Genomic DNA, 13,413 nt, shown 5'->3' on the forward strand with positions numbered 1-13,413 from the left:
GCTTGCTTCTTTCTTTTCCTTCCTTGGCAATGAACTGTGCGTGTGACCAGCACTTTGTGAGTGCAGTTCTGTAACAAGCCAAGCCAACTGGCATTGATTCAGACTATCTGATTGTTTTGGCTGTGTAAACTTGTTTTCTTTTACCATCAACTGGGCAATCAAACTAACTTGGCTTCCAACGCCTACACACTCACTCCGGTGTTTAGATTATGTCATGTATTTTCCTACCTAGCTACATTTTCTTTCTCCTTGTATCTTTGTCTCATATTGTCATTTCATGTACGTTTGTACAGGCACATAAATATAATAACAAGCTACATTATATATATATATACAGCAGTATGTGGACACCCCTTCAGATTAGTGGATTCGGCTATTTTAGCCACACCCGTTGCTGACAGGTGTATAAAATCGAGCACACAGCCATGCAATCTCCATAGACCAACATTGGCAGTAGAATGGCCTTACCGAAGAGCTCTGACTTTCAATGTGGCACCATTATAGAATACCACCATTCCTACAAGTCTGTGTGTCAAATGTCAACCCTGCTAGAGCTGCCACAGTGAACTGTAAGTGCTGTTATTGTGAAGGGGATGTGTCTCGGAGCAACAACTACTCATCCGCAAAGTGTTAGGCCACACAAGCTCACAGAACTGGACCGCCGAGTGCTGGAGCACGTAACGCGTAAAAAACGTCTGTCCTCGGTTACAACACTCACTCTACCGAGTTCCAAACTGCCTCTGGACGCAACATCAACACAATAACTATTAGTCGGGAGCTTCATAAAATGGGTTTCCATGGTTCGGGCTAGGCACCTTGGTTCCAGTGAAGGGAAATCTTAACGCCACAGCATACAATGACATTTTAGACGATTCTGTGCTTCAACCTTTGTGGCAACAGTTTGGGGAAGGCCATTTCCTGTTTCAGCATGACAATACCCCCGTGCACAAAGCGAGGTCCATACAGAAATGGTTTGTCGAGATCGGTGTGGAAGAACTTGACTGGCCTGCACAGAGCCCCTACCTCAACCTCTCAAACATATTTGGGATTAATCTGAACGCAGAGATCAGTGCCCGACCTCACTAATGCTCTTGTGGCTGAATGGAAGCAAATCCCCGCAGCAATTTTCCAACATCTAGTGGAAAGCCTTACCAGAAGAGTGGAGGCTGTTATAGCAGCAAAGGGGGGACCAACTCCATATTAATGCCCATGATTTTGGAATGAGATCTTTGACGAGCAGGTGTCCACATGCTTTTGGTCATGTAGTGTATGTAATTCTAGTTTTATTGGTATGTCATCGTATTGTCTATTCCATATTGTTTGGATGAAACTGTTAATTGTTGGAATACTGTGTTGTAACCTCCTAGCTAGGCCTACGTGTTTATTTTATGATCATTGTCATAAATGGTTAATCATGACTGGATATTGATCTTTACCACTAATGTTCCAACTGCCAAACCCAATGTATCTAGCTATCTGTCATAATCAAATTACAGTATGTTTATTATTATAAGTTGTCATAACAGCCGTAATAACACACCAAGGTGCTTTCAGTTTGCTTTAACAGTTGGCTGTATTTTCTGTGCCTTCCAGTTCCCCAGGCTGTGTATTCACAGGCTAGTTTAAACCAGTAAGCTGGGTCATATTCATCAGTGCACACCATTTCAAAACGTTTTGTAATGGAAAAGGAGAACGTGTTTATTTATTTATTGGTGAAGTCCAGGAAGATTCCTCCCTGTTTCAGTCAGTTTTCCTCTGTTTGGTGCCTGATGAATACTACCCTGGTCCTTGGATTGCTGCCTCTGGTGTTGTGGCGACTCGCCCTGTTGTGGCGACTCACCCTGTTGTGATGTCACACCCTCCCACTGGCCCACCTGTCCAAGTTGACTAGCGCTGCAGAGAACACTGGCTGCCAGGGGCTGGAAATGGCACGAAGCTGCAGTCCGCTCAGCCGATGGACTCGCTCAACACGAGCGCGCGCACACACACACACAGGTTCAAATTCCATCCAGGAAGGAAGGAGATTTGAATTTGAGCCGTCGGTTGGCCACGTCTGAAACAAAACCACACAGCCTTTTAGTATGGAAGGGACAAAGCCAGGTCCTCAATGTTACAGGTGTGTCCCAAATGACACCGTGTATCCTATATAGTGCACTGCTTTTGTGCAGGGTCCATAAGACTCTTGTCAAAAGTAGTGCACCATATAGGGAATAGGGTGCCATTTGAGACTCAACCAGGGAGTGGGACTGATGGTGGTGGGGTCAGGGAGGAGTTTAGCTGACTAGAATCAGGTATTCTTTAGTAGCTATACAAACAGATTAAGTGTGTGTCACTGGTTCTCTCATCGTTGCCACGGGACATGATTTGTCATTTAATCACAGCCCTCTGTGATTGGCTTGGCATCCAGGGTGTGTTACACAAAAACAGGTAATGTATGCCTTCCTGGGTGGAATTTGAACGTGTGTGTGTGTGTGTGTGTGTGTCTCTCTCTCGCTCTTTCTGTGTGTGTGTGTGTTTGATTGCTGTTGCTACGATGACTCACACAAAGGTAAAGTGAATGCAAATGTCCACAAAGGTCTAAGTGTAATAAAAAGAATAATAAAACCCATATCAGCTTGTTAGTGTCATGACCAAACTAAGCTTGTTTCTCAGGGCGGCCATTGATATCAATGGGGAAAGCAGCCTGAGTAGCAGAGTAGACGCACTTAGGTTGAGTCCCAAAAGCACCCTATTCCTTATATGGAGCACCACTATTGACCAGAGCCCTGGGCCTTGTTCAAAAGTAGTGCTCTATCGGGCTTGGCTTAACGCAGAATTTTCACGAGAGAGAGAGAGAAAAATATATACAACGCTTAAGATGCCGCATTTTGTCGTTTCTGCTCGGCATCAGACTAATTTTGTGCTTCAGTTGCGCGTGGAAAGGGTATGCCTGATGCGTCGCTACTTTTCTCGGGGTAGCCTACAAAAAATACCTTGCTTTTTCCTTGCAAGCAATATAAAACACAGGTGAAATGGTTTAAAACGCAGATCTTTATTATTATTTTTGTTGATGGTCTGTGTTCAGACTGTCTTGGTGCCTAAACTATACAAGTGAGTGATTCTAGCTAATCATGTATACGAGGAAAATGATGCAATGGTTAAGCTTTGTACCAGGCTGCATAACGGGTGCCCCCCCACTCCCCCTTTTGTGGCTCTCTTTGTGGCTATTTAGAGATGGCCCTCTGAGCTCCCAGGTCTGACACACTGGAGTCCTGCAGTGTGACACATGCTATGACATACACTGTCACACACACACACACGACATACACTGTCACACACACACGGTCCTAAGTGTCAACACGTGCTGTACATACAGTGCATTCAGAAAGTATTCAGACCCCTTCCCTTTTTCCACATTTTGTTACGTTACAGCCTTATTCTAAAATGGATGACATTTAATTTTTTACCTCATCAATCTACACACAATACCCCAGAATGACAAAGCGAAAACAGGTTTTTAGACATTTTTGCTAATTTATAAAAAAAATAAAAAAACACACCTTATTTTCATAAGTATTCAGACCCTTTGCTTTGAGACTCGAAATTGAGCTCAGGTTCATCCTGTTTCCATTGATCATCCTTGAGATGTTTCTACAACTTGATTGGAGTCCACCTGTGGTAAATTCAATTGATTGGACATGATTTGGAAAGGCACACCTGTCTATCTAAGGTCCCACAGTTGACAGTGCATGTCAGAGCAAAAACCAAGCCATGAGGATAGTCGATTAACCGTGCCCATCCCTACTGTGTGAGTCTTTTCACGTCCATTTGTGCCCTTTAACCTACAAACCAAGTTTAGGACTAGCCCTGCCCCCCCCCCCCCCCCCCTCACCCCTGTCTCACCCCTACACAGCATCACATAACACACTGGCTAGTGGCTGTAGTGAGTCTGCTTGGGAAACACTTCCCATCAGATGACATGAGACGGGCTTGTAATTGACCTTTCGCTAAACCCCGCCCCAGAATTTTCAGCAATCAATCGCAGTGCTCCAATGGATAGCAACTGTCGTTGAGTCCGACACTTTGGACAAGCTCACACTTAAATCGCTTGAAGGGCAATGTGGAAAAACAGTTTTCATAAAAATACATGTTTAAATGGCTAAATAATTTAACAGTGCACCAGGAGTACGTGCTACTGTGATTCCTGAAATTCAGAGCCTGTTGCTGGAGTAATTTTTTAATCCGAAATTATACTTTTGTTACATTGTTTGCTAGCTCAGCTGGTTAGCTAGCTCTGTCTCATTGACCACCAAACATTGCTAACGCTAGCTAGCTAGCCACTTAATATAACTTATTTTCTAGCTAAGTTAGCAATGACCACGTTTACATGCACACAGTATTCTGGGTAGTAGCTCATGACCGCTTAAGGTCTTATTCGGATAAGCTTTTTACATGCACCTTTGACATCCCGCTCACGAGTATCCCTGTATTCATTAATAAACTGATTATTCCTCTTAAGTTCATATGGGTTAAATGAAATATGGACACTGAGTGTAGGCCTATAACTTCTCACATGTAGCTTAATATAATATTAACTCCTGCAGAATTATACATTTCTTGCAGTAAAATGATACAACAAATGTTAATTTGTGGAGAAATTATTTCTTTCTTTCAGCATCTCTTGAGAAAATGTGAATGTGTGTGTTGTAATGTGTTATCTTTGACACTGTTATGCAAGCGGACGGTATTTCAACCACATAAAATATGCACCCAAGACCAACTGTGAAATGTTATCAGAGAACTTTTAATTTTCTTAAAACCGGTCAAACTGATGACATTTTGCACAGGACCTACAGTTGAAGTTGGAAGTTTACATACACCTTAGCCAAATACATTTAAACTCAGTTTTTCACAATTCCTGACATTTAATCCTAGTAAAAATTCCCTGTCTTAGGTCAGTTAGGATCGCCACTTTATTTTAAGAATGTGAAATGTCAGAATAATAGTAGAGAATTATTTATTTCAGCTTTTATTTCTTTCATCACATTCCCAGTGGGTCAGAAGTTTACATACACTCAATTAGTATTTGGTAGCACTGCCATTAAATTGTTTAACTTGGGTCAAACGTTTCGGGTAGCCTTCCACAAGCTTCCCACAATAAGTTGGGTAAATTTTGGCCCATTCCTCCTGACAGAGCTGGTGTAACTGAGTCAGGTTTGTAGGCCTCCTTGCTCGCACACGCTTTTTCAGTTCTGCCCACACATTTTCTATAGGATTAAGGTCAGGGCTTTGTGATGGCCACTCCAATACCTTGACTTTGTTGTCCTTAAGCCATTTTGCCACAACTTTGGAAGTATGCTTGGGGTCATTGTCCATTTGGAAGACCCATTTGCGACCAAGCTTTTTCCTGACTGATGTCTTGAGATGTTGCTTCAATATATCCACATACATTTCCTTCCTCATGATGCCATCTATTTTGTGAAGTGCACCAGTCCCTCCTGCAGCAAAGCACCCCCACAGCATGATGCTGCCACCCCCGTGCTTCACGTTTGGGATGGTGTTCTTCGGCTTGCAAGCCAAACATAACGATGGTCATTATGGCCAAACAGTTCTATTTTTGTTTCATCAGACCAGAGGACATTTCTCCAAAAAGTACGATCTCTGTCCCCATGTGCAGTTGCAAACCGTAGTCTGGCTTTTTTATGGCGGTTTTGGAGCAGTGGCTTCTTCCTTGCTGAGCGGCCTTTCAGGTTATGTCGATATAGGACTCGTTTTGCTGTGGATATAGATACTTTTGTACATGTTTCCTCCAGCATCTTCACAAGGTCCTTTGCTGTTGTTCTAGGATTGATTTGCACTTTTCGCACTAAAGTACGTTCATCTCTAGGAGACAGAACGCGTCTCCTTCCTGAGCGGTATGACGGCTGCGTGGTCCCATGGTGTTTATACTTGCATACTATTGTTTGTACAGATGAAGTGGTACCTTCAGGCGTTTGGAAATTGCTCCCAATGATGAATCAGACTTGTGGAGGTCTACAATTATTTTTCTGAGGTCTTGCCTGATTTCTTTTGATTTTTTCATGATGTCAAGCAAAGAGGCACTGAGTTTGAAGGTAGGCCTTGAAATACATCCACAGGTACACCTCCAATTGACTCAAATGATGTCAATTAGCCTATCAGAAGCTTCTAAAGCCATGACATTTTCTGGAATTTTCCAAGCTTTTTAAAAGCACAGTCAACTTAGTGTATGTAAACCTCTGACCCACTGGAATTGTGATACAGTGAATTATAAGTGAAATAATCTGTCTGTAAACAATTGTTGGGAAAATTACTTGTGTCATGCCCAAAGTAGATGTCCTAACCGACTTGCCAAAATTATAGTTTGTTAACAAGAAATTTGTGGAGTGGTTGAAAAACGAGTTTTAATGACTCCAACCTAAGTGTATGTAATCTTCCGACTTCAACTATATCTTTCCACTGTTTTGGAGTTATTGCGTTTTCTCCCCAGTCCCTAAACGAAACAGACAACTTAACCGGTGTTAACTAGATTGCTAATTCATTCATTCTATTGATGTAAGACATTTATTCTGGTGAACACTACTTTATTTAGTCTTCTAGGGGCAACAAGCTATGACAGAAGAGAAGCTGCATGTATCTAACTATAGTAACTATTGAGTATCCCGAATAATAACGGGATATATTGGTGCATGTGAACGTGGTCACTGTTATGAATACAACTCCCATCTGCTGTCGACATCAGGATCCAATTTGAAAGCACTAGATAGTTAGCTCCAAAACGGGGGTACAGCTTTGACTGCGTGCTGACAAGTGAATTCAAAGCCACTCAGTGGCTAGCTACACTACAAACCATTTCACCAGGTCCCCGTGAAGCCAGTCCACCACAACAAACCCAATAGTTTCCTGATTAGCAAGGGGTTAGGTCTGTGTTTTTAATTGTCTATTAGAAACAGTTTTGAGATCGTTGTGAGGGTATTTCTCCAGTGGTTGAATGGGGAATTGTGCTTCCCAGGAAAACAGTTGTTTTGAGGTTGTAACAGTAAAGGGGTGAAATATTAGGAGTAAGTCTGTTATTTGTTTGGCATTTTGTTTGTATGTTTACTTATTCAAATATGAGACATGATGGCCAGACCCAAGCAAAGGTTTTCAAACGGAAATGGTAATCGATACCTACCTGCTATTGGGGGTAAAGATATATACAGTGCATTCAGAAAGTATTCAGACCCCTTCCATTTTCCAACATTTTGTTACGTTACATCCTTATTCTAAAATTGATTAAATTAATTTTTTTCCTAATTAATCTACACACAATACCCCATAATGACAAAGCGAAGAGGCACACACCTGGCACCATACCTACGGTGAAGGATGGTGGTGGCAGCATTATGGCGGCAGGGACTGGGAGACTAGTTAGGATCGAGGGAAAGATGAATGGAACAAAGTACAGAGAGATCCTTGATGAAAACCTGCTCCAGAGCGCTCAGTACCTCAGACTGGGGCGAAGGTTCACCTTCCAACAGGACATCGACCCTAAGCACACAGAGCCAAGACAACGCAGGAGTGGCTTCGGGAAAAGTCTCTGAATGTCCTCAAGTGGCCCAGCCAGAGCCTGGACTTGAACCCGATCGAACATCTCTGGAGAGACCTGAAAATAGCTGTGCAGCAACACTCCCCATCCAACCTGACAGAGAATGGGAGAAACTCCCCAAATACAGGTGTGCCAAGCTTGTAGCTTCATACCCAAGAAGACTCGAGGCTGTAATCGCTGCCAAAGGTGCTTCAACAAAGTGCTGAGTAAAGGGTCTTTCCATATTCCAAAATATATTAGCAAACATTTCTAAAAGCCTGTTTTTGCTTTGTAATGGGGTATTTTGTGTAGATTGATGGGGGGGGGGGGAAACAATTTTAATTAATTTTAGAATAAGGCTGTAACAACAAAATGTGGAAAAGTCAAGGGGTCTGAATACTTTCCCCTAATGCACTGTAACACTAAACTCTACAGCTGCCTAATCTGCTTTGGCTAGGGGACACACACAGCCATTTACTCTCACGCACCGACAGGTAGACTAGGTATATTCCATGCAGCAACAACAGGGTCGTATCCATTTACAAACGGAAGAAAACAAACTGAATCGGGTCGGGCTGTGATGGTCGTGGAATTTTGGATGGAGGTTCTGTTCAGATTATTATTATTTTTAGACACATTTTCTACTCTGCTCCTGGCTGCATGTGCTGCCATAGAAATGTAATAATATATTTATTTTATATAGCGCTTTTCATTACAAGTAGAATCTGTCGCTTCAAAATCAAGAAAAAACTAACAAAACAAATGTAGGGTTCTGGCGGTTCTTGCGCAATGGTTTTCTACAGCTTTGGATGATGGGCAGTTCAGAACGGTACATTTACGTTTTTAAGTCATTTAGCAGACGCTCTTATCCAGAGGGACTTACAAATTGGTCCATTCAACTTAGGATAGCCAGTGGGACAACCATTATAATTAGAAGAGGAAGTGTGAACTCTAACCGCTTATTAGCTAGAAACACATTTTCGCAAAGAGCAGCTTGTTTAACTGGTTAAACAAAGGTTAGCCAGCAGGCAGCGGCACTTGTCGCAATGGAAGCCTATTCGCGGGTGCTTTTTCAAAGCCTATGTCAGATACTCCAGTGAGTGTAATTCGCTGCAATGAGTGTAATTTGTTCAATATTAGGAGTTGAGAAATGTAAGTTGGCATCATTAGTAAAGATATTCTCATTTCTACGAAATTTATTTAATTCAAAATGTGTATATTCTGTTAGTGATATTCATAAAAACATTGAAATAAAAGTTCTCCCTTTTGGGGTTTTTTGAGGCCCGTCTGCAGTACCGCCGCGGACCCCTAGGTGGCTTCGTACCCCAGGTTGAATACTCTGGGCTGTTCCACATTACCATGGAAATTATAGCATCTCAATAACAGGCAGCCATTGCAAGTGTAACCATGAGTTTACAAGTCAAATTGCCATGGTTAGAGGTTCCAAGCCCTTTCTATTAATGATATTTCTATATGCTGCCGTTGCATTGTGGGGGTGCGTTACCTAGGCAACCGAAGACTCATTTGCTTGTTTCAGCAAAGAGCAACAAAGTTTAATCACGTTGAGTCAATCTTACGGCCGAAGCGGACTCAACCTCACGAATGCCCGGCCGTCCCATCTCCACTGTGCTGTTCTATTTTTATGGTTATAGCAGTTATTTTATTTTCATGACTGGTATTTTCATGATCCATAACTGTCAGTTATATATAATTGTGCCAGCCCTAGAATCAGGGAGGGACATTTTCGGCACGTTTTTCATTTTCTGTTGCAAAGCGTTTCGCTACGGTCTGCACCAATGAATAGGACCCAGCACTTGTCCTCTGTTGTGTAAATGATTGTGTTTTTGTTCAGCACAGAATGACCTCTGGTCTAGTAAGCTGGAACAGCAAGGTGTGTTCCTTACCTGTCTGTCTTTCGAAGGTCTGCCTTGCCTAGTTACCTGTCTGTCTTGCATGTCTGTTTTCTCCTGTATAGTTAATCAGCTATTCCAAAGGTCAGTGTTCTCTGTGTGTGGCCAGAGTTCCCCGGTTGTAACAGTCAGGAAGGAGCGATAATAAAACAAATAACTCTCTCTTTTAATGTCTATAAAACACTTACGCAGGGTTAAACTTTTAGTTTATAAAGATTGTGTGCCAAATGGCATCGCACCATATTGGCATCGCACGTTATCTCACCATAATATAGGGCACTACCTGTTGACCAGGGCAGCAGGTAGCCTAAAGGGAAAGGCGTTAGGCCAGTAACCAAAATGACGCAGGTTCGAATCCCCGAGCCGACTAGGTGAAAAATCTGTGCCCTTGGGCAAGGCACTTAACCCTAATTGCTCCTGTAAGTCGGCCCGGCTATCCACAGCTACAAGCTCTGGCCTTTTCATTTCTTTGTGTGAGAGAGAACTGGCTTTTCAAGTTGAGCTGGGCATTGCCCTTTAATTGATTATAGCTGTGAGTCTTTCTGGGTAAGTCTCGAAGAGCTTTCCACACCTGGATTGTGCAACATTTTCCCATTATTCTCTTCAGACTTCTTCAAGCTCTGTTAAATTGGTTGTCATTGCTAGATAACCATTTTCATACCAATAACATGTTGCAACCACCACTGTGCTTGAAAATACGGAGAGTAGCACTCAGTGATGTGTTGTATTGGGTTTGCCCCAAACATAACGCTTTGTATTCAGGACAAAAATGTCATTGCTTTCCCACATTTATTTGCAGTATTACTTTACTGCCTTGTGTCAAACAGGATGCATGTTTTGGAATATTTTTATTCTGTACAAGCTTCCTTTTCACTCTGTCAATAAGGTTAGTATTGTGGAGTAACTACAATGTTGATCCATCCTCAGTGTTCTCCTATCACAGCCATTAACCTGTGTAATTGTTTTAAACTCACATTTAGCCTCATGGTGAAATCCCTGAGTGGTTTCCTTCCTCTCCGGAAACTAAGTTAGGAAATACGCCTGTATCGTTCTAGTGACAGGGTGTATTAATACACCATCCAAAGTGTAATTAATAACTTCACCACGCTCAAAGGGATATTTTAAAGTCAGCTTTTTTTCTTTCTTTTTTTACCATCTTTGTGAGGCATTGGAAAACCTCTGGTCTTTATGGTTGGATATGTGTTTGACATTCACTGCTCGACTGAGGGACCTTATAGATAATTGTATGAATGGGGTACAGATATGAGGTAGTCATTCAAAAATCATGCTAAACTCAATTGCACACAGTGAGTCCATGCAACCTATGTGACTTGAGCACATTTTTACTCCTGAACTTATTTAGGCTTGCTGTAACAAAGGGGTTGAATTCATTTTGTATTAAAAAAATGTTTATGTCCACTGACATTGTGTGTGTGTGTGTGTGTGTGTAGGTAGGCCAGTGACCAAAAAATCACTTCAAATTCAGGCTGTAACAACAAAATGTGGAAAAGGTCAAGGGGTGTGAATGCTTTCTGAATGTACTGTAAGTGGTGTGTGTGTGTGTGTGTGTGTGTGTGTTGTGGTAAGTGTGTGTGTGTGTGTGTGTTGTGGTAAGTGTGTGTGTGTGTGTGTGTGTTGTGGTAAGTGTGTGTGTGTGTGTTGTGGTAAGTGTGTGTGTGTGTGTTGTGGTAAGTGTGTGTGTGTGTGTTGTGGTAAGTGTGTGTGTGTGTGTGTTGTGGTAAGTGTGTGTGTTGTGGTAAGTGTAAGTGTGTGTGTTGTGGTAAGTGTGTGTGTGTGTGTTGTGGTAAGTGTGTGTGTGTGTGTTGTGGTAAGTGTGTGTGTTGTGGTAAGTGTGTGTGTGTGTGTTGTGGTAAGTGTGTGTGTTGTGGTAAGTGTGTGTGTGTGTGTTGTGGTAAGTGTGTGTGTGTGTGTTGTGGTAAGTGTGTGTGTGTGTGTTGTGGTAAGTGTGTGTGTTGTGGTAAGTGTGTGTGTGTGTGTTGTGGTAAGTGTGTGTGTTGTGGTAAGTGTGTGTGTGTGTGTTGTGGTGTGTGTGTGTGTGTGTGTGTGTGTGTTGTGGTAAGTGTGTGTGTGTGTGTGTGTGTGTGTGTGTGTGTGTGTTGTGGTAAGTGTGTGGCAGGGTTTCCATTAGCCGATTTAATAGCTGGCTTTTGCCCAAAATAAAATAAAATGAAAAGCCAAATTTTTTATTTTTATTTTTTTTATTTATTTTTTAATAAAATTGTCCGGTAGAAATAAATAAATAAATCCCATTGCAAAATAATGCTTTTTAGCCTATTCGTTGATGGAAATACCAGTCGACGTAAATACATTTGACCAGTCATGCTTATCGGTCTATAGCAGGGGTATTCAACTCTTACCCTACGAGGTCCGGAGCCTGTCGGTTTTCTGTTCTACCTGATAATTAATTGCACACACCTGGTGTCCCAGGTCTAAATCAGTCCCTGATTAGAGGGGAACAATGAAAAAATGCAGTGGAACTGGCTTCGAGGTCCAGAGTTGAGTTTGAGGGGTCTATAGCTTAATTTGCATATTTAATTGGAATTAAATTGTTTCTTTTCGTTAGTAGTTATGTTTATCACACGCATAAAGAGACTATGTTCTAAACATCTGTCAGATGGCACGAAAGCTCCTGCCATAGCTTCTCAAACTGCTGGAGTGAAACGTGCTTTTAGAAACCCAATTATTGCGTAACAATTCTAAATCACGTGTTAAAAATAGTCCTGATGGCCACAAAAAAAAAAAAAAAAAAAAAAAGTTTTATTTTTATTTCTCAACTAGTAATTGAAGTGTGCGCTTCCCATTTAGCATAAAGGCAACAGTAGACAGGCATCAGCGCGTTACACCACACTTTGCAATGAGCTGGAGGCACTATGCATTTAGAAAACACAGCCTTTCCTTAAAGGCTAGGTAGGTATAAACGTAACCACATGTAACATATGGATTTGCATTTAGTATACGCATCAAAAGTCCCAATGCAACGTTACACCTCCACTGTTCAATTTCTTCTGAGTTATTACATAAAACGGATCAGAATGCCTGAAGTCATGTCGGTGTGATGTAATATGGGGGACCCGGCAAGCCAGCCTATTCACTAGACAGAAGTCACAGAGAACATGCCGGAAAGTTGACAAAACAAAAAAAGAGAACAGCTGAGGTACTACACAATTAGAGCAGGTAGGATTTTCTCCTTTCCTTTTTGAGCCCCATGTCAAGAAGGCACCAGAGCCTGCTGTGCTAACAGGTTCCCACCTAGATAACACAGCCACAAAGTCTGTGAATAGCGTGAGGTGTAGCTAACGTTAGCCAGCTTGGGCTAGCACACGAACTCGGTAGCACAGAGTAGATCCTCCATATGACCTTGAGGAATAGTGCATAGTGGGTAGTTTAGACGTTAACCCGGAAATAAGTTAATAAATATGTAACGACTGTCTTTATACTTATAGGTAACCAGATCGTGACTGCAACTAGTTACTAAGTCATGTTTCCTACGGATCTACCCGAGATGCAACCCGGGAACCGACCGGTTCAGATCGATCCCACATTTTGTAGTTAACCCTCGGATCCTGTGTTGGATCCCGCTCGGTGGCCACGGAACTCGGATCTGTGTGAAAATGTGAAATACCGACCGGATCCGCATTTGAAGAGTTTCACACATTTTAAAATTGTAAAATTGTCCCCCAATCATCAAACCAAATGTGTCAATGTAATTTCGTGACAAAACAGCATATTCGCTTTATGAAAATGAGCCACTGCGCGTGATTCAGGGGTAAAATAGGCTGCTGTGGGAGAGGAGCAGGGCGCAGCAGAAAGAAGTGATAGCCCCTAGTCTGTATGAAGTGAGTTTCTGAAACGTGTCGTTCTTTGCTGATGTGAAGAAGAAACTGAATAAAAGTACGTATAGGGAGGAAAAACCCACAG

The 13,413-nt window shown here is 42.1% G+C and overlaps 1 protein-coding gene across 4 annotated transcripts in view; it reads left to right on the forward strand.

Moving 5' to 3' along the window:
* The window catches only part of mark2b (MAP/microtubule affinity-regulating kinase 2b), a 79,938-nt gene that overhangs the window by 1,414 nt on the left and 65,111 nt on the right, over positions 1 to 13,413 (forward strand). The window lies entirely within an intron of this gene.

The sequence above is a fragment of the Coregonus lavaretus genome, assembly GCF_964263955.1.
Source record: "Coregonus lavaretus genome assembly, chromosome: 39".
Lineage (NCBI taxonomy): Eukaryota > Metazoa > Chordata > Actinopteri > Salmoniformes > Salmonidae > Coregonus > Coregonus lavaretus.